The sequence below is a fragment of the Manis pentadactyla genome, chromosome 11 (assembly GCF_030020395.1).
Source record: "Manis pentadactyla isolate mManPen7 chromosome 11, mManPen7.hap1, whole genome shotgun sequence".
Lineage (NCBI taxonomy): Eukaryota > Metazoa > Chordata > Mammalia > Pholidota > Manidae > Manis > Manis pentadactyla.
In genome coordinates, this window is record NC_080029.1 from 108,347,190 (window position 1) to 108,366,914 (window position 19,725).

Below are 19,725 nucleotides of genomic sequence, written 5' to 3' on the forward strand. Positions count from 1 at the left end.
TTCCTGGTTTGTGTATGGATTGGAAAGGAAAAAAACCAAACATAAATCTAAGGAGGTACAAAGAATATAAACCCTGCTAGAGGCATTGTAAAAGACACCACTTTTTAAAAAAGCACTTACATAATGCTTGCACATAGTGGGTACTCAATAGATGAATGCTGAAGAGTAAACCTCTATGGTCTCATGTGACGTGGGAGACCTGTCTCTGTTCAAAGCATGGGATATTTTGATTCATGGGATTTCCTGAACCTCTTTCTAAGAGGCACAAAGTAGGGCTGTTACTCCTTCTGCGCCACAACAAGAAATGACAAATTTTGGATTTGTCAAAATGCAACAAAACTGTTCAGGCAAGACAAATAATGATAAATGCCAGCCCAGCCGCTTCCCCATCTTCCTTTTGATCTGTAAGGTTACTGGCGGATGAGATCATCTTTTATTTATATTGCAAGTGGTAAAATTTTGAAACAGGAGTTTTTGCGCCCACCATACTCTCCTTCCATAATTAAGCCTGTAGGGCTGGCTGGCTGATATATTTTAATGCAGAGCTTGTCAATTTCTGTTAACACTAATTTAGAGTTCATAGCTCCATATATCATGGAAATGTTAAGGGCAAAACAATTTATATAAAAAATATTTTGAGAGGAGCTGAACAAATTGAAGATCATTTCTGCACTGACTACCGAGCATTTCTGTTCCGATTACAGCACCAATTTATACAGCGGGGCAGGGAGCCCACCTCTCGCGGCGTGCACATTGGATTTTCCCAGGTTCCTTGCTTTGCTCTCCCTTTCCTTTCATACGTGCCCTCCTGCTATAAATAAATGCCTTCTCCCCTTCTTTGCCATGTGTTGTCTTTTTAATTATGCCCCAAACTCTAATATAGTCAGTCCAGATTTTGTTTTGCCATTAGTTTGGGAAGAAAAGAGGCTGCCTCCTGCCTTTCACACGACACATACAAGGGCAGGCTGGGGCTTTCATCTCTGCCCACCTTCGCCAGACAGAACAATAGGCAGCTATAATCTTGTGACACCCACAACTAATTTATCCAACCAGAAGACAGGTAGCACTCCACAGTGCTGCTCCTGTCGGAATAGGTGCAGTAAATACTCAGCTTAATAGTACCTTCTCAGGCAGGAGGGCAACATATCACAGCGTGGCATCTTTATAATCTTCCTGGCATGCCGACAGGCAGGAGCGCGGGCCTGCTCATGTCTCTCTCAGTGGGGCTTAGCACGCATGTAAGTGTGACCTGGTGACACACTGTGCCCTTAAGCAAGTTTAACTGTTTTATATCCCCTCTGATCTGCAGTTTGGTACATCTGTTAAGCTGCCTCTTAAACTTCTGCAGGCACATCTTGAAGCTCACCATGGAACTGTTACTTGAAGCTCACTGTGCCTTGTGGGCCTGGTGTGGGGTTTCTTTGTGACTGCCTCCCGTTTATCTGTGAGGAGCTTCTCTGTTACACTGCAAAGCCACAGCCAAATACATCATCTCGGCTAAAAAGATAGTAATAACCTAGTGACAGGAGGTAAATACTTAGCAAAGGCTGAACAAAAATCTTGTCTGGAGAAGCACTGATTAAAAAAACAAGTGAAAAAGAAAATCCAACCACTTATTTTTCTACCATTCCTTCCTGATGTCTATGGGTCATACGGGATTCATCTGATCTCACTCCAAGCTTGCAATAGTTAGGGTCTTCCAGAGAAACAGAACTAAAGAATATACAGAGAAATGTAAGTGAAGAATTATTGTAGGAATTGGTTCGTGTGAGTATGGAGACTGAGAAGTACTGTGATAAGCTGTCTGGAAGCTGGAGAACTGAGAAAGCCAGTGGTATAGTTCAGTCCATGTCCTAGGGCTCAAGAAATGAGTGCGCTGATGACTGAGGGCTGGAGAAGGTGGACATCCCAGCTCAGGAAGAGAGAGCAAATATGCCCGTTCTCTGTCTTTTTGTTCCAATCCCCCTCAAGGGACTGGAGGATGCCCACCTGTATTACTGGGGGCAGATTTCTTTACCCAGTCAACTGATTCAAATGCTAATCTCTTCCAGAAACATCCTTATGCACACCCAGAAATGTTTTACCAGCTATCTGGGTATATCTTAGTTCAGTACAAGTAACATAAAATTAACCATCACAAAGCTGTAGGTTGGATCAAGTTCTGCTGCATGTGTCTTGTCACCCTTAAACAAGAAGTTACCCAAGGCACATCTTCCTTTGGTGAAATGCAACCTTGTTTCAAGTCTTTTGTCTTCAGCTAATTTCCTATTGACCAAAGCAAATAACACGGATGGCCAAGCCCAAGTCAAGAGTCAGGGCAGCAGACTCTGCTTCTCATGAGACCAAAACAAGTCACAGGGCCAAGTTCAGCATCCAAGGGGGCAGCGAGAGATCCTCCCAGGACACTGGGAGTGAGTATTTGCTGAACAATAAATAATCTAATCTATAACCGTGTCCCCTTCTCCAAAATAAGGTACAGCTATTTGCTAGGTGGTAGAATTTTCCATATTGCATCCAATCAGTGTGGGTTTCATTTTTGAAAAGTACCAAGGATGCCACGAAAAGATGAGCAGCCAAATAATCTTGACCATGTTAAGAGGTCACCTCTATGACCTGTTAGAAAGACTCACTAGAAAATTTTGAGAGCTTGGTCCTAATTTTTCAAGTCTTGGTGAAATATTCCTGCCAGGAGAAAAGAAGGGAGGCCCTGGCTGAAAAACAGCCTTTTAATATTTATCTCTTTTCTTGATGCTGTGAACTTTGTTCAACAGACCCGTGTCCACTCTTTCAGCAGTGTTGGTGTCTAAATGCTTAAAGAAAACAAATGTAGTGAAGGGGCTTCGGGTTTATACAGGCCTGATATTCTTTTGCGTGCACCAGGAGAGCGTATAGCTGGCATCTGTTCTGAGTGGCCATTGACTGGAAAGGTTGGTGCTCTTACTATACAGCTGGTTAAGTATTTCGAATATCACCATTGACTGGATATATTTACAGTTCTGTGATTCTTGCTCTTTATTAGCCATATAAATTATTCTGGATTATTTCGGGTTCCTGGATTTTGGATCATTTACAATTCTGAATGAGCTCTCAAGAGCTCATCAACTCTTCACAAGGAAACTGTCTAGCCCACAGCTTTTGCAGAACATCAGCTTTTGGTTGAATCACAGAGCTCCACATCTCAATCACCCTCCCCACCCTGGCCACAGCTGATTGGACTATGATGGGCACCTGACTCAAAGAGAGCCAACGACTGTGTCCAGGTCCATCAGGTAGCCTGTTATTAGGCCCCTCTTTGGATGTGTTGGACCAATGAGAGTTTCCATCTCAAAATAATGAATCAGGAAATGTGGAGTAAATCAGATGTTATCAGTGGCTAAAAGTTCATCTGGAAGAATGAGATGTTGCACTGCGTTTTAAAATCAATTTGTCAGAGTCAATCTGTATTAGTTATCTATTGTAACATAACAAATGATTCCCAAACTTAGTGGCTTTACGCAACAATAAACATTACTTTATCTCACAGTTGTGGGTGTGGTTTAGCTAGGCCCTCTGCTTTAGGGCCTCTCACGAGGCTGCATGAAGGTGTTGGCGAGGCTGTAGTCATCTCAAGACTCAGCCGCAGCAGGATCCACGTCCAAGCTCACCCACACGGCTGTTGGCAGGATTCAGCCCTTCACGGGCTCTGAGGACCTCAGTTTCTTGCTGGCTTTTCGGTGGACACCTCTCTCGGGTCCCTGCTGGTGGTCCTGTCCATCAGAGCAAGCGTGCTAGAAGAGCCATGGAGCAGGATGCCAGCCACAGTTTTTAGGATGTAATCTGCGGAGTGTGTGTCAGGGTTCAACCAGAGAAGCAGAAACCAGTAGATGTACGTGAAGAGACTCAGCACAAGGAAGTGGCTATGTGATTGTGGAGCTGGCTCTGCAGGAGCCACAGGCGGGATATCAGGAAGGGCAGGCTGGGACTCTTGGGTGGAGGTTGAGCTGCCATCCAGAGGCCAGATTTTGGTTTCTTTAGGGAAGCCTCAAAGGCCTTTTAACTGACCGACTCTCATCCATCCAGATTATGTAGGATAATCTCCCTTATTTAAACTCAACTGATTGTGGGTTTTAATCACCTTTATAATACATTGACAGCAACACCTAGAATAGTCTCGGATTGAATAACCAGGGGCTTTAGCAGAGCCAAGTTAACATATCAAAAAATTCCATTGTAACAGCTTTTCATTTTTCCATATTCTACTCATTAGAAGCAAGTCACTAGGTCTAGCCCATGGTCAAAGGAACAGTGTTACACAGGGGACACGAGGTCATTGGGAAACATTTCACAAGACTACCTTCCACAGTCACCTTTTAATTTTATGCACAAAAAACTTTTGCAAGGGCAAATGTCTTTAAAAACGTTCCTAACTCTAGGGTTTGGTGAGCAAACATGGTTTGTAACTTTAAGTGAACAAATCCAATTTTGTTCAACAAACATTCTGATAAATGTGGTTTTCCCTAACAAATATTTACAGTTTCAAGGCTACAAGTCAGTGTTCCTCAGAACTACCTCTGAGGCAGTTCAAAGCAAACCTCTGAATAGTACAGGGAAGTCCTTTGGTCTTCGTTAAAAAATACAGATCAAAACCTACAGAATGACAAAATATGGAAAATCAATATGGATTTAGCTTAAATTTTAAGAGAATTCCTATGCAAATATTGACCAATCTTTTTACTTATCCTGTTAAACAAAAGTTCATGGCTATCCCTGTATTTTGCATTCTCAAAATCTGTGACCATCAGTTATGCCCTTAAAGTATTTTATCAAAGATCGTTGAACGCTATCGCGAATAGATTCTACTATAATTTTAACCAAGATGAAATTAAAGAATTGGGGGCTTATGATGCTCTATTTGCACAGTCCTGGGGTAAAAAAGAAGGCCAGTGGTCGTTCCGGACCATGCAGGGCCAAAGTAATGAGTCAGTGAAGGCATGAAGGAGCAGAAGTTTTGAGAGAGGATGAAAGCTGATGGGAAAGAGGCAAGCAAACCACAAACACACCAAGGAGGAGACTGGAGGAGAGCAGAGGGAGGCGAGCAATGGCAAGACACCAGAGGAAAGATCCTTGACCTCCCGCCGCTGAGGCTGCCTTAGTTGTTTCCTGTCTCCCCCTGGGGCTGCTCAGACCACCATTTCAGCTCCTGGATTCCTCCTCTCACTTCCTCACTACATCCCCTCCCTCAATCCCCCATCCCATCCCATCCACCCAACTTGCTGGAGTCTCTGCCCTTGTCTGCAGGAAAATGAATGTTACACATTTATAAAACGGTACCTTTTTAGTTTGGCTCTAGCTTAAGTTACCTAAAATAAAAAATGTTTTTCGTTGTGGTAAAATATACATAAAACTAATCATCTTAAACAATTCAGTGGTGTTAAGCACATTGACACTGTTGTGCAACCATCACCATCATCCATCTCCAGAATTTTTTCATTGTCCCCAGCCAAAACTCTATACCCAGTAACTCCCCTAGACCCTGGCAACCACTGTTCTACTTTCTGTCCCTATGAATATTACTACTCTAGGTACCTCACAGAGGTGGAATCATACTGTATTTGTCCTTGTGTGACTGGTCAATTTCACCTAGGAAAATGTCTTCAAGGTTGCAGTCTGTGTCAGAAATTCCTTCCTTATTTAAGACTGAGTAATATTCCATTGTATGTGTATACCACATTTGTTTATCCATTCATCTGTGGAATGGACAATTGGATTGTTTCCACCTCTGGCTATTGTGAATAATATTGCTACAAATACAGTGTATGAATATCTCTTCCCTGCTTTCATTGTTTTTGCATAAATACCCAGAAGGAGAATTGATGGATCATATGGTGATTCTGTTTAATTTTTTGAGGAACCGCCACACTTTTCTCCACAGTGGTTGCACCACTTTGCATTCCCACATTGGTCTCAATTTTTCCACATACTTACCAACATCCACATTCTTTTCTGATTTTTTGGGGGGACACAGTAGTCGTTTTAATGAGTGCGAGGTGGTCAAAGGTAGTTCTAGTAGAGATGCAGGAAATGAATGGGAGCTAGAATGAGAACTAAAATGATTTGAAGGGGTCTATTCTGGCTGCCCTGGCATCTCTGCTCCTTTCTGCAGCCTTGCTTAGCCTTTCTCACCGTGCTGACTGGCCCTTTCCGCTTACTTAAGGTTTCTGCACCCTTGTTACTTTGGCTTGTAGGTGGCCCCTCATGGCTGCTCTAGTCCATTCTACATGCTTCCTTGACTTCTTGGACATCTTTTCAGCTTCACTACCCACCGAGCCCGCTTAGGATTCTTAGTTTCCCTGTACTGAATGACAGAAGACAGACTATTCTTATTCACCATTCTGATCATGAACTTGCCCAATAATGGGCTAATTAGGGTTAGATGACCAGCTCTGGTCTGGTCAGCCGTGACCAAAAGGGTGGGGTCACTCTGAGCATAATGACTAATGAGGCATTAAGGGCAGAAGGCTGGGCAGATACCCTAGAAGTGTGTGTGTGTGTGTGTGTGTGTGTGTGTGTAGTGGGCAACAGCTGGCATATACTGAATGGTATCTCTAAAAGTTTTCCATCATCAATTCATTCACCAACCAGTACATATTTACTACATAAGACGTATTGAGCTAGACATTGTTAGCTAATAGTTAACGTTTATTAAATACTTATGATGTTCCAAATACTGGTCTAAGAGACAATTATATTGTGGGACACCAGAAAGCAATAATGGCATTCTCAAGAGCTTTGTAATATGGTTAGAGAGAAGACATCCCCACAAAAGTTTTGGTTGCAAAACACCAACAGTAAAGATGCTATAAGTAACCAACCAACTTCCCAAAGTGTTGTAGCAGTAAATTCCATGCAACCTGAGCGACTACTATGGTGAGAAACTATCTGAGGAGTCATTGTGGAGGACTTGATCTGCAATTTTAAGGATGGAAAGATCCTGAACTGTGCTTCAGGTGGTTAGAGAGGCCAGAGAAAGCAATGGATTATTCAACAACTGGTTATTTCTTGCATGATTAGTTGTGGTCAGGCACAGTACTAGGAGCTGGAGACATAAAAGGACAAGACATTCCCTTGAAGGAGCTTATAATCTGCAGACAGATAGACAAACTAATAGAGCATAGCCATAGGTGGGAGAATGATAAGCTATGTTTCCAGAAAAATCTAGCCTTCGCTGTCACCATCACAAGAAGTCTGACTAAGAGATCTGCGGTTTGGAAATTAAGGCAGCCCTTGCAGGTCACTCTGGCTTTGGGAAAATGTATCCTCTTCAAGCCTCACAGAAGTGGCTATCATCCCCATGGACCTGCCACCGCCCATCTCCGAGTGGGAGACACAAGGTCTCTTGGGTCGCCTCCTACAATATTTTTCAGAAGACCACGCAACACTGCTGTTTTCCAGAGGCAGCTGGCTTTGAGCAGATATTCTTGGCTCTGCCTAGGGTCACAATAACACTGGCCAGACAAAGAGGGGAGAAAGAGGCTGAAATCCAGAGGGCAAAAATGGAGCTGCCACATAGGCAAAGGGTGCCAAGTCCATGTGCTGAGGTCTCCAATGAAACAAACCTCAGCTCCTGATTTGCTTAATATTCTCTGACCAAATAGCAACCCTGCAGAGGAGAGATGATAACAGACACTGAACAACTACATAGACATTATGTTTTCTATTTGTTTTTAAATTTCTTTTCTTTTTTAAACCATGAACTGTTGGTTTACTGTACTTCTAGGGCTGAAAAATTTATGATTACTTGGTCTATACTTTAATGCTGAACAGGCACTCTCATTTCTAGTAACTAAAGTTTGAATGACTCCACAGGGCTAAGTAAACAATAAAACCTTTAGCTAATGCCACACAGTAATATCATTGACAAGTCCTCTGTAAGGAAGGTCCTGACGTTGCCTTCACATTCGATTACCTTCTTGCTCTCAACCCAGGTGTTCTAAACATATAGAATATAAATGTCTGGCCTTTTAAGGAGGACTACTTAGTTCAGAAGCAAAACAGGTCCTTCTTTGGTACAAAGGATCCACTTTTTTTCTGGCAGGCTCCAGGGACATGGTTCTCAGGGGACTCGTGTCAGAGCAGCATTAGGGGAAAGGAATCTGAACCTGATCCCACGTAAGCTGGTGGAACAGGAAGGGCAACGAGGCAGATGCACTTATTTATCTCTCTGCTTTTACATAGTGATGAAGTCCTTATCCCTGCCTTTCGCTCAAGCCCCATAAATCCCTACAAGGGGGCAGTGGAATCACATCATACATTTAAATTATTTTCAAAGATGCCAAGCAATTCCAACTTCCTTAATACAGCAACCTTCCAAAGGAGCGATAAATCTCCAAACCGATGAGAGGCTTCCCCCTGTCGAATTTTAGCTGTGAAAGACTGATTATGTATTTAAGCTTTGGAGCTGTGCAAAGCTTTGTTAGGCAAATCAGTGACCAAACCATCTCTCTTAGCCCAAAATCTACAGCTCCTATTTATATATGATGAATTTTCTAGGACTCTAAGAACAGCCTTCTTAACACAGTCATCATCACTCCTTTGCATAGCACCCGAGGAGCCCGGGCCCTTGGTTGAGCTGACAGCAGACTTCTCACTTCAACAAGCCTCACCACTATAATGGAAATCCAAAGGCCTGGAAACAATGTACATAGCTTCCCTGACTAATTTTATTATGCAGACACACTTAATGGCTCCTGTTACAATCACATCCAGGCGGGGAAACAGTACTGGATTGTGACGATCACACTAAATCGACAAGGATTATCAGTCATTAAAAAGAAACCAAATTAGCATCAAGCAGTAATATTTTATACTTATCAAATCTTCTGCTGGTCAAGGTCCATTACTGAACGACATCATAAAGGCAGGAACCGTCAGTTCATTCTCCAGAACATTTAAATCTCTATTGTATTTGTGTAGAGTATAATTTCTGGTAGCAATAAAGCCTAATAAAGGTTACACCCCGATGAATAAAGTGTTAATAAATTGACCCATGACATTTAAATGGATAATTATATTTGAGATAAAGGAAGAATCTCTCATTTCAGTGAAGAAGTGTTTCAAGTTGTGCCCCAACCCAAGTCACCCATCAGCTACAGGATGGTTTTACATGGCTTTATAGTGATATAAAATATTAATAGTGCTGGCTACCATTGTATTAGATTAATTATTCATCAAGCCTTCCCAACAACTCCTGTCTATCAGAACCATCAAGACTAGACTAACTGTAAAAATATTTCCACGTGATAAGAAATTGTATGGAAATTAATTATTACTTGTATTTCTAAGCATGGGTTAAAATTGAGAGGGTTTCTCTTCCCCTCAACTGCCACCCTACCACAGTGTACCAGCCTGTCACTGAGACTTTATCTTCACATGGCAGAGAAGTGTAAAGTAGAATCAGGACGTGATTAGGAAGAGACTGAAAGAGTTGTTACTGAATGTAATGTATTATATCCAACTGGAAGAGTTTGACATATGTTAGGTACTGATGCCTCTCAGTTCTCTCTCATTAGGACTGTGCCACAGACAACTAACACCTATCTGGGAAAAATAAAACAAAGCAGAAGAGCTGCAGGGGCTGTAAGCATGGCTACCCTTTAGTCTCTTGGGCAAGGCTTATCCTCTATATTTCTTACCCTGCATTAGACTCAGCAAAAAAAAGACCCAAGTGTAACATGACCAACACTAACTTGTTTCATTCATCAATTAATATTTAATTTGTGCATTCATTCAACAAACATTTATGCATTCATATTATGTAGCTGTTAGGCTCTCTTTTGAGGGAATACTGGTTAGATTATATGTTCTCATACAAACTGAATGTAGAAAATGTTACAAATTCCAAGAAGAAATCCCAGAAACCCCAGCCACCAAGCCTGTCAACTCTTTTAAAGCAGGGACTGGGTTTTACTATTCTTTATATGCCAGGTGCTTGGCAATAGATTTTCAGTGGGTAAATGAATATAATTTGTTTTTGAAGCAATTTCCTTTCTAACGATTTTGGAGTAGGAACTGTTAACAGATCTGCTTGGATAAATTCCAAAATTCTCCTTTAGAAATGCATTGTTAGGCTGGAAATACAGTAAGGAATCCTCAGATGCCAAAATACAGTGGAAGTAGGAATCCACAGAGCGATGAGGTCAACTTTCATTCTGGAGAGCTTCTCATGAATTCTAGTGACTCTGAGCTTCCCTTTTGACTAGTGTATAGAAAAAGGGAGACAGAAGCCAAAACTTACAGCCCACTCAAGCTGGAGAGTCTAGTAGGAGCTCCCTGCATAAATCTGGGATCCTGAAGAGTTATATCATCAGAGAAACAGTGAACTAGAAAAAACATGCCTGCAGAGGGGGACTAAAAAAAAATTGTCTTTCCTGATCTTGGCAACAGCAAGGGGAGAAACAAAATCTTTCATAACCATAGATAAGCACACATACAGATGTGTAACCCAAATCACACTTTCAGAATATTCTGAAAGAGGACAAACCAAAAATTTTATTGAAAACGTTATATGGCATTTGGATGAAGCAAATATTAAAGCCTCTGTAGAAGAACATGCTTTAAACCAAGGCTTTCAAAATATTAATGAAATTTCTTACACTGTGAATTTCTTACAAAGTGAAATAATGAGAGCACTAATAATCATCATAATAAAGAAACAAGATACCATAGATGATAGCTAATAGAAATATTAATCAGAAGAATACTGGAATTTTAGGCCCAAAATAAAAATAATTATGTTTTAATATGTCTAATATGAATAAGAAACATGGAATCTTAAAAATGATAAAGTAGATTTGAAAAAGAACCAAATGGAATTTCTAGAAATAAAATACCAAATAAATGGAATAAAAAGTCAATGGATGGATTAGATACAGCGAAAGAGAGAACTAGTAAAATGACAGAGCTAAATAAATTATTACAATGCCACACAGAACAAAACAATTGAAAAAGAGATGAAAATATTGAGAAGGTGATATGGAAAATAGAGTGAAAATGTCCTATATATGTCTCATTAAAGTTACAGAAAAGGTAAGAGAGATTCAAAAGTTAATGGAAGAAAAATTTCTGTAACTGACGAAAGGTACTAACCTTCAATTCCAAGAATTCAAGAAATATCAACCAGGACAAATAAGGAGATCCTCAAGTAGAATAAATAAGGAGAAATTCACCTGTGGACAACAAAATAAAATTTCAAAACATTCAAGAAAAGGAGATGATATTAAGACCAGCCATGGAAAAAGAGAGTTTGTTTACATAGAAATTTACTTAAACTGATAGTTGATTTTTTGACAATCACAATACAATACAAAAAACAATGGAATGATTTAATGTTCTGAGAGGAAAAAGATAATTATTAGAATTATTAAAAGTTATTTTAAATTGTTAAAAAACAGCGTTTTCCATCAAAATGCCAGCATGAAAGGAGATTCTAAGTGATATTCTTCAGGCAAAGAAAAAATGATCCCAAATGAAAAGTTTGACATTCAAAGACAAAACAGAAGCACAGAAATTGATAAATTATAGATAAAACTTAATGAAAATGTACTCATAAAACAATATTTTTCTAATTTGTGGGATAAAAATAAGATATAACTAAAACATAGAAATAAAATAGCAAATAAGTTAGGATATATAAGTTGATCAGAATTAAAATGTTGTAAGTTCCTTTTATTGTTTTGAGAAGGGTAAAATATTAACTGTATTTAAAAACATTAATTACTTATATTAAAATGTTGAAAGTAGTTAGTAAAACTATAGCTAGAGTATAAAACTCCCAACTTTGGAGAGAGTAAAAAGAATGAGGGGAGGAGAAAAATGATGAAACTGAAAAAAAGGGCAAGAAAGGAGACAAAAGATAAACAGAATAGAAAGGACAAACAAAAAACACAAAATAAGGGAGCATTAATGAATCCAAATATCTCATCAACCTCAATAAATTTAAAAGATTAACTATCTAGTTAAATGACAAAGTTAAATTGGAGTGGATGAAAAATCTGACTATTATATATAACAATTCTCAATAAACACTTACTAAAAACATAGCTTCAAAATATGTAAAGCAAAAATTAACAGAGCTATAAACTGAAAAAAAATCCACCTTTATCTTTCTCAATTATTCAGAAGACAGACAATCAGCAAGGGTACAATGGATCTAAACATAATTCATAAGCTTCATACAATGGATAAATATAAAATACTTCACACAACTGGAAAGCACACATACTTTTTATATTAGTTTTCTATTGCTGCCATAACAAATCACCACAAACTTAGCAGCTTAAAAAACACAAATGAACCTATCGCACAATCTTATACATCAGAAGTCCATGTAGGTCTTACCAGGCTAAAACCAAGGTGCCAGGACTACTGTCCTTACTGAAGGCTCGGGGAGAATATGATCCCTGGTTTATGCAGGCTGTTGGCAACATTTAGTTCCATGCATTCACAGGGCTGAGGTCCCTATTTCTTTGCTGACTATTGGCCAAGTGTTGGATTCAGCTTTAAGAGCCAGCTCACATTCTTTGGCTTACGGGCCCCTTCATCTTCAAAGACAGCAGTGGTGGTTGAGTCCTTCTCAGACCTCATCTCTTCTGCCTTCTCTTCCATCACATCTCTAGCAGGAGAAATCTCTCCTGCAAATCATAAGACAAGGATAACTTAATAGAAAATTAGGAAAAGGTTTTTAACAGTACTTCAGAAAAGAGGACACAGGACTGGCCAGTGAAATAATATGAATAGATGCCCAATCTCATAATTTATTAGAAATCGAAGGAAAACCACAATAAAAATCACTTTATATGCACAGGAGTCATGGACATGAAACACTTTGAGATGCTGGCAAGGATGTGAAACAATGGGAACTCTTACATATTCTTTTGGTAAGAGTATCAGTGGCATAGTCACTTTAAAAGACAATTTTGAATTTGATGTAAGTTAAAGGTATGCATACCCAATGATTTAGCATTCTATTTCTAGGTGTGTACACTCAGTCTTCTAAAAGGGAAAGTCAGTGGACCATGTATCCCAGAATGGATGGGGAGGTTGTAAAGAGGCAGGTTCATGGACTCCACCTCAGAGGGGTTCTTAATTAGAATCCTTGGGGATAGAGTCTGGGGATTTTTGTAGGTGTTCCAGGCAATTCAAATCCACACTAAAGTTTGAGACCCACTACTCTAGGGCATCTCTTGTATGTCCGCAGCGTGAGACGCATACAGAAGAGTTTATAGCTGTAATGCTTGAAGAAAGAACAGAAAGCACCCAAATAGGCATCAACTGTAGAATGGATAAATAAACTATGGTAAATTCATACAATGCAAAACTATATAGTAGTTGTGCCCATCCACAGGTTGAATCTCAGGAATATAAAATAACACAATGGAAAAAGCAAAAGAATACATACAGTATAATTACATATATACTAAACACAAAAATGTGCAAAATTGAAGTATATAATTATATGTAGGGACACATACATAAAATATTTAGGGGTACATAGGGAATAATATGAACAATTTGGAAAAAGGTTTCCTCTGTGGGGAGAAAGGTGGATGGCAGCGGGAATGGGTACATGGGGCTCTCAGAAATACTGGTCATGTTCTATGAATGGGTGCTCATTTCACTGTTGTTTTTTAAACCTTATACATGTAATATATTTTTGTATGTATTCAATATGTAATATAAATTTTTTTAAACAGGGTGGAGGAAAGAGTGGTTGAAGAGATGTTGATTAAAAGTTTATTGTTTATTTAGCAAACTTAGTCATTCATGCCTCTGAAAGTGCTTTTGACAATTCTTTAAAATATTCTTAATATTGATGACCATAGTTTTGCCTCAAGGGCAGAAATTATAGAAATGGAAAGCTAGCAGGGGAGAGGGAAGAACTTTGCAACATTTTAACAAATGGCATTTGGGGAAACATCTCTAAAGTTCAAACAATTTTTATTGACCTGTCAACGCGTCAGACAACTAAGGAGAAGTCCAAGAGAATATGAATCCTTTAAGACCCTGTGCGCCCTGTCTTTATGCTTGATCATGCCAATCACAAACTAGTCAAGTGCCAGGCAATAAATACGATATTACCAAAGACCAACTTTTCCATTGCACAACCTGCTATAGTCCTTGGAAATAAGATAGATATTTTTCTAAAAATACCTCTGACAGTGCTGAAGCTATCATTTATTCAATGCTATTTGTGTCATGCTAAATCATGTAGCATCTCTAAATTTCTAATTTGTTTTCAGGGAGAAATTAATATTCTGGTTGCATCAGTTTTCTCATTTCAATTGTTTTATAAGGCCCAGTATAAACCAAGAGTCGACTTTGAAAAATAAAAATGGTGAAGGGCACATCGAAAATGCATAAAGCATTATAATTTCTAACGTTGACGTGGCTCTGGGGTCTGGGTTTCAAAATGACTCTCTATAGAGCCTAAGTAGGTCTATTCAACGCTGATAGAGTCCTGCACTTGATTTATAGGCAGGATTCCCACAGACATCCCACCCGTTTTGTTTCTGACAGAAAGGAAGAAGTAAGTCCCAGAGGAAATGATGCTAGCAAAAACTTCACATTAAAGTAACTCTTGGAGATATTTCACAGCATTAAAAATGCAAACGACAAAATGTTGAAAGCTGACCCAAACACAGAAAGCAATATAACGACTCACCAAGGCACAGAAAAGATGCCTGCTCCATATCACAGGTTATATGATGACAGGGCAGGCACTGCTTAAACTACTTTTGATATGTTTTGCTTTGTTTTGACAACAGTTTAATTCTCAGTGTTGTACGGTTTTAAATCGCAAAGTACTAAATATTAGCTTTACTCTTTTAAAATTTCTTTATACATTTATAACCAACACTACAGATAGATTTTAATATTTCAACAAAAAATTTCAAGGTCGCAAAGTAATCGTAATTTTTTCTCATGGTTATTAAAAATGATTTATAGGCTTCTAGCTTGCTTGGTCACTTTTGCACTTCTGCACTACCAATGAAAACAAGGGCTGCCTGAACAGTATGTTGATTTCATGTCTGTGTTTTATTTAAATAATTATGCAAAAGAAAAAAGCATCTTGAATATGTCCAGTCTTCACTAGAGTTTATATTCTTTTGGACACAATTTTGCTGGTGACAAGATGATTAACACTAAGGAAGCTTATTAATATCTAAAAAGGACTGTTAACTGTAGAAAAATAGTTCCTTTATTGAAGGACTGTCAGCAGGTCTAATTTATTAGCTTGTCACATTTTGTGAGTAGAAACATAAATCTCACATTAGCGATCAAGATGAAGAAGACTTGGTGTACCTGCTGCAGCAAAATTCTCTGCATACTTTCCAAAGGTAAACTCATACATCACCTTCATCTTCTAAGTGGGAAAGTTTGATTACCTCCATCCCAAAATATGAAACTCTATTATAGATGTCATGGGAGTGAAAACTGCACACCAGAACCTTAATTTATAATAGCATTGTGATGCTAAAAACTCAAAATACTAACAAAACCAAGTAAACAAGACAATGCTTTAAATATCTAAAGTAGTGTACACGAGACCCACCATAATCCCCTTGAGAAAAAGAGTTAGTGGGTATTTACCCAAAAAAGTCAGGGGTGGAGGTTAGGTCTCTGGAACATGTTTTAGGTCTTAGTGAGTCACTGAGTCCCGTTTAAGACAAACCAGACTGAGGAAAGTGGAATTCACTGGCTCACAGGCCAGGGAGTCTAACCTCAGGTATGGTTCAGGGTGGCTCCCAAACACCACCAGAAGTACATTTTGAAATCACGAAAACAGAATTAGATATGAATTTGACCATTCATTTTGAACGAAGAAGTAGATCACAACAAATTAGTGGAGTCTTAGAGTTCCAGGTCACTTTTTTTCTGAGAGCTCTATAGACAGTTTACCAGGAGTATCAAGTATAAATATTTCCTGTTGGAAACCTGGCTTCCCCTCCTCTTCTAGGATCCTCTGTAACTACCAGCGCTCAGCAGCCTGTGCTAGCGAGAGGCCCTGCTGCCTGAGCTTTGATTGCTTCACAGTTAATCTACCTCTGGTTGTGTGTGTGTGTGTATGAGGGTGGAGAGAGGCCTTTGAAGACGGGTGGGAAAAGTGCTGTGAACTGTGCTCACTAGTTTGAGGACCCTGTAGTTGGTCCTTGAACCATCAAGGACGATGGTTCCAAAATGTGCATCTCTCCATCTCTTGGCTCTGCTTTCAGTGGCTTCTCTTCCAAGAGGGCAAGATGGCCACTGGCAGTTCCAGGCCTGCATTTTCTGGCTCAGCAACTCCAACCAAAAGGGAGCGCTTCTATTCCTAAAAGAATCACTGAAGTTCCAAGACTCCCATCCTCAGACCGATGTGAGTCACGCCCCCATGTTAGAACTGCAGCAGTGGCCGGGGCTAGCACATATCCTGGGGCCGGAGAGGAGTTGTGGATGGCAGGAGCCCACGGCATGGCAGACCTCTCTGGCTGATGGGGGCAGAGGTGGCTTCCTTCAAAAGAGGGATGAATGAAAACAGGGCAGAAAAAAGGAACAACTGATCATAATGGAATGGCATTGAACTTGGGAGTTTGAAGGACTTCAGAAATCAAATTCCAGACCATATGCTACCCCTGAGGAAGGCATCTAGACTACAGGACTCTCAAAGGGGATGATTCCACTTCTGCTTTTCCTCCTCCCATGGCCAGGAAGCTAATTCTGTGGATGAACCCTTCTGGTTGTTAGAGCTCTTATACTCAGACCTACCTTGCTGCAGTTTGTACCTTGAACCCAAGTCCTTTCTCCAAGAACACTAGAGAAGCAAATGTATGGTCCTGGAACTGGTGAACACAGCATCTTTCCACCAGTCTTCATAAAATCAGGAGACATTAGTTCTCTGAATTCTGCAACTAAGGGGCTACATGGCTTTGCACATATCCCTTCATCCTTGTTCTCACCCTCAATTTCATCTCAAAACTGAGTGGGTGGGACTAGACGCTCTCTAGTGCACTTTCAGCCCTCCTGCTACGTACAAAGGGCTGGGATTCTCAGCCCTGGCAAGAGGAAAGAGCTGGCTCAGATTCTTTCCTGAGCAGACTTAGACAAAACATTTAATGCTCTTCGCCCATTTACAAGAAGCAGTCATTCTACAGTGACTGTAATGGGGTATGTGGTGGGGACTTGATAATGGAGGAAATCTAGTAACCACAATGTTGTTCATGTGATTGTATATTAATGATAAAAAAAAAGCAGTCATTCTAGGCAAGCAAATTCTGTTCTAGAAAGTCGGCCCAAGAAAATGCCATTGAGATGGTGAGGAACCCTCATTGGGTCCCCACAGAGCTCCGTTTGAGAGTTTGAGAAGTTCAGAACCAAAGGAGACACTCACAGAAAAGTAAGAAACAGCCATGTTTTTAGGTACCTGCTGACTCTGCTACTGCGTTAGGCACTGTAAGTATATTATTTCATTGAGGGCTCATGACAATTTTTTAAATGAACTATCACAGCCATTTTCCAGATGAGAGCTCCCTGCGATCCAGAGATGTTACGTAACTCACCGAAGAATCTAAACTCAGGGCTGTGGGGCTTGCGTGGTTTTCCTTACATGATTCCACTCCTAAGGTACCCAAAACCAAACACAGTTCTGAAGCCAAACTACATAAGCCAGGAGGCAACAGCTGTGGCACTGTCTAAAACCTGGGTAGGCACAAAACAAACAGGAAAAAACAAAACCAGAACCATCAGGGGCTCCTGAAGACACTAAAAATTGACCTTGGGGAGCAACAACCCCAGACATAAAACACACACACAGCTAAGGATGCACTTGTGCACCTCTGCCTTTCAGATCCCATGCTGCCCTGAGTGGGTTCACGCCGAAACACTTGTCCAGTTATGGATCTGCTCAGATACCCACTTTTCTCAGCTGCAGCCTCCTGAGTCCACAGCACTGAATCACCAAATCCCCAGAGGGAATTTCTAAATTACTCAATTCCCTTTGCCTGTACTTATATCCTAATGATAGGACATTAAGATGCAAATTAAACAGAAACTTAGTAAACAAATCATGTCGCTTTTTAATGGGTACATCAATAAAGGCGCTGTAGAGGCACTACACTGTTGCCAAACCCTGAGGAAAGATTTCAAAGGCCCACCTGCAAGCTCTGGACACACAATGTGTTAGAAATTCTATCTCACCCAAGTATTTATGGGGTCAGGGTTGTTTATTGCCCTAGGGAGCTGAACTCTCTGAGGATACCCTCTTGCCCCCTTCCAATGCTGACTGGCTCTGCAAATGTGTAGGTCCCCAAATGTGGTGGTGTTCCTCCCCAGGGTGGTTTACATGGTAACAAAGTTACAAAGGGGGACACAACCTCCCCTGAGTAAAATACCCCCACTACCAGAACATGGCTCAATTTCTGCTTGACATTTTTATTGTTGCCATTTGTTCTCTCCCTCTTCCTTTTGCCTTGTCCATATTTTTCCTCCCCAGAATTGGCTGTGATCCCCTAAACTAAGCTCTTTTTTTGTTTGGTTGGTTGATCGGAGCTTGCCCATATGTAACTCTGCGGGGAAATATTTACCCTACCAGCGGCAAATTACCTTTGAAACCAAAATCAGTCAAAGGGAGAAATAAAGTGGGAAAAACCTGTTTATTGCTTACAAGCAATGGTCCACTTCTGCTGGCCCATGTCTCTCATGACCCGGCTGCAAAAAGGGGCCCCACCCAGCCTCTCCAGTCTAGACATGCCCTTGCTCCCCCTTGTAATCACATACTGATGGACTACTTCTCTCCACCCCTTGGAAATACCTATTGATACGGAGATGCACTAAGGCCAGGCGAGAGATTCTGGAAATATTGCAATTTTACCCACACCATATAAAAAGCCACCCTACTAAAATCATTGGCTTCTACAACCAAATTTACTTTAGTCCCTAGAAGGTCAAGTTGTTTATGATACAGCTCATTATCTTTGGACCTTAGCCAAGCACTGGTATAGAATACAGTAGAAGCTTAATACACATTTGATTGTGAAATATTATAATTCTCTCAATTTCACCAAATTCTTACAAATATGATTACATTCTTGGGAGGCCATAAGCACTGGCCTCTGGTCATAGTTCAGTATCTAATTAACTGAGGAGAATGAACTCAACCCATAACAATTAGCTGTGTGATCCTGGGCAAATCATTTCCCCCTCTCCCTGGGCCTTGCTTCCTCTGTCTACAGAATGATCAGGGTGGTGGTCTTTGCAGTCCTTCCCAGATTAAGTTCTATGAGGGCAGTGTTCAGATTGGTCATGGTCAGTTTGAAAAGATCTAGATCTGCAGGAACTGGTGCATTATCTAGAATATAGCAGGCTCTCCGTGACTATTTGCTAAGGGAAGAAATTAAGAATGCGGCAATTCTAGGTATTAAATTGATGCCATTGTTAAGTTATACTTTAAACTTGTATTTGCTGTTAAGAACAAAACTCTTCCCAGTGGTTTTAAGTTTTTCTGATTTTCTTCTACCTAAGACGCTAATGCTTTTCAGCATAACTCCAGAAGTTTCTGAGTCCTTTCACAAATAAAACCCCATGCCTACCTCCAAGCTGACTCACTGGCTTCCTGGTGTGTTTCTCACCAAACCAGATGATTTGCACACAGTGGGTAGGGTTTACGGGAAGCAAAGATGTGGTGCCCCTATGAGGATCTCAAGTCAATTCATCTCA